This window comes from Arvicanthis niloticus, chromosome 12 (assembly GCF_011762505.2).
Source record: "Arvicanthis niloticus isolate mArvNil1 chromosome 12, mArvNil1.pat.X, whole genome shotgun sequence".
NCBI lineage: Eukaryota > Metazoa > Chordata > Mammalia > Rodentia > Muridae > Arvicanthis > Arvicanthis niloticus.
Window position 1 is genome coordinate 63,871,875 of NC_047669.1, and position 3,127 is coordinate 63,875,001.

Genomic DNA, 3,127 nt, shown 5'->3' on the forward strand with positions numbered 1-3,127 from the left:
AGTAGACTGTAAAGGAAGATAGTACCTTAAGCAACATAAGAGAGAGTTCAATCATTGTACACAAATAGAAATTATAGCACAATGAAAATGAGGAATTGAGAAAATCTAGGAAACTGTGTTTCCTCTAAAATCAATTTATGTTTCAATATGATATTTTTCTAACAATTTTATTTCTGTAAACATATATGACCTGGACCTAGGCCTCCCCTGCGCAATATGTAGCAGATGTACAGCTTCATCTTCATGTGAGTCCTGAACAACTGGAGTGGGGCTATCCCAAAAGTTATTGCCTGTATGTGAGATGTTCTTCTAGCTGGGCTGCCTTGTATGCCCTTATTGGGAGAGGAAGCACCTCTCCTTGCAGAGGTACCAGGGTAGGGGGATACTCAGGGTGGCCCCCAACTGCTCAGAAGACATTATAAAATAAGTAACCTCCATCAAGGCCATTGTGATTATTTTCTGTTGGTCATTTGTAACTTCATGTGCTGTTCACTTTTAAGAATATTTTGTTTCCACAATGAGATTCTTTGGGAGAAAAATAAATTTTCATTTGCAATTGGTTGTCAATTGGCAACTGGAATCCATTCTCCATTTCAAACTTCCTTTATATTCTCTTCTCACTACACAAGAAATTTTTAGTTCTGGCAATGAAAATTTATTTATAAGCATTGAGATTCCCTATGAGGTTGACCCTAGCTATGACTCCTAGCAGTAGGGGATATTAAACCTGAAAAGCCAGCACCTAAAACCAGGCATGACATCAATGGAAAGATAGGAATATCGACCCAGCCACAAAACCTTCAACCTATACTTTTCCTGATTTCAAGATGTACAGGTATAAAAAGTGACCAGAAGTCAACCCGGGACAAAAACTTCTTTACCCTTTCCTGTAACTTAAAGGCTGCACTGACTTATGGTGCTTGAGATTTGGTGATGAGTTCCCAGAAAGGCAATGTGACTCGATCCCGGTCTCAGAAGCGCCAGAATCCATTCACCTTCAAAAATGACAAATTTGATAAGAGTGTTCAGACCAAGAAAATTAATGCAAAACTTCATGCTGGAGTATGTCAACGCTGTAAAGAAGTTCTTGAATGGCATGTAAAATATAGCAAATACAAACCACTGTCAAAGCCTATGAAATGTGTTAAATGTTTACAAAAGACTGTAAAAGACTCTTACCACATAATGTGTAGACCATGCGCTTGTGAACTTGAAGTTTGTACAAAATGTGGAAAGAAAGAAGAGATCATTATTCCATTTAATAAAGAACCAGAAACTTCAGAAAATACTTAAAATGAAGGTTCTAACCATAGAAGAAGCTACAAACGGAAGGAAGACAATGATGAGAACTTAAATGCTGAATCTGATTCAGATGGCGAGGATGGGGACACTCAGGCCTGACAGCACCCAGTCAGTTGCAGAGGGAGTAGAAAAGGCTGTTCCAAAAGGCAGAACTGGCTCATGAGCGATGTCCGTTATTTATAACACTTGAGTAACAGAATCTTAAAGGTTTTCACAATAACACTTAAGCTGTATATACAGAATATGTGTGGGCATACCATAGCATGTTGTATAAAACCTGTAGAGATCATTTATAAAAACATATTACCTAGTGTCAAATAATTCAGTATTCAGAATTTGTGATTGTATCAGAACCATCTCATGGAAAACTAAGATGACAAGCTCAGTACATTTCCATAGCCTGACCTTGGGTATGTGACTTCTTTAGCAAAAGCCCCCTTACATCATAGAAAACAAAACAGTATTTTTTACACACACATACACACACACACACACACACACACGTACAATCATGTGTAATGATTTTTCTTCAAAAATGTTTTTATATACTTTATTTCATGTTTAACCTTTTCCTAGTTTGAAAATGTATAACTTAGAAAAAAATCTGTAGACTGTATAGTTACTATCTAGAAAGGAAAATCTAACATTCACACTAAAGTGGAGGTAGTTGCAGTATCAGAAACTCCTGTGAAGTTCTCCCTCATAAGCTTATCCCTCCCAGAATTCCATCACCCTGAATTACCACTTTTTTTTGATAATTTTATTGGTTATTTTATTTATTTACATTTAAATGTTATACTTCTTTCCAGTTCCCATAAACACCCTATCCCATATTTCTCCCCTTGCTTCTATGAGGGTTCTCCACACCCCACCCCTACCCCTGCCTTTTTGAAGAAAGTGAGAGTGCTGGAAAGCTGAGAAGAGTGGAGGGAGTAGATACAGTAGTTTGGGTGTATTATATGAGAAAAGAGTATATTTTCAATACCACAAAAATCACCACAAAATCATAAGTTTATAAAGAAAGAATTTTGTTAGATCAAATACTAAAGAACTTTTAAAATCAATGGAAAAGTTTTATTCGCACTAGTATAATTCAGAACAAATACATATGTATTGTTCATAGTCTGAATTATCACTTTATTGCCAGTGTTTTTACTTGTAAACAGTGTCATTTAGCTTCATATGATTATTAAAATCTGTGTTTGTGTGCTTAAGAACCCAAAACTACAGAAAAGTGACCAGGTGGTACAATGAACTTTTCCACAATCTTTAGCTAAATTCTCAATTTTAATGTTCTACTATGTTTTCTTTGTGTCTTAATCACTATGAATGTATATATAACACATGTACATGTACATATGTGTGTATATATTTGCTGAGCCATTGAAATAAATGGGAAACTGTGGTTTTTAAAAAAAAGTGAGCAGAAATTGAGAGAATGGACAATCAATGTCTGGCCCAAATTGGGATCGGTCCCATTGACAGAGCCCACGACTGACACTATTAATGATATTCTGTTATATTTTGCAGGATGGATTCTAGCATAAGTATTATATGAGAGGCTTTACCCAGCAGCTGATGGCAATATATGCAGATACGTATAGACAAACATTAGGTGGAGATCAGAGAATCCTGCGTTAGGTGGAGAGGAAGAATAGGAGGAGCCAGAGAATTCAAGAACACCACAAGAAAAAACATAATAGATTAACCTGGGCACAGAAAGGCTCACAGAGACTGAACCACCAACAAGCTAACATGCATGGGACAGAACTAGGCCCCCTACATATATGTAACAGATGTGCACCTTGACCTTCATGTTGGAGTC

The 3,127-nt window shown here is 36.6% G+C and overlaps 1 pseudogene; it reads left to right on the forward strand.

The window, feature by feature from the left end:
* The first annotated feature begins 857 nt into the window (after positions 1-857).
* LOC117718260 (uncharacterized protein C9orf85 homolog pseudogene) lies at positions 858-1,401 on the forward strand (annotated as a pseudogene).
* The last annotated feature ends 1,726 nt before the right edge of the window (positions 1,402-3,127 follow it).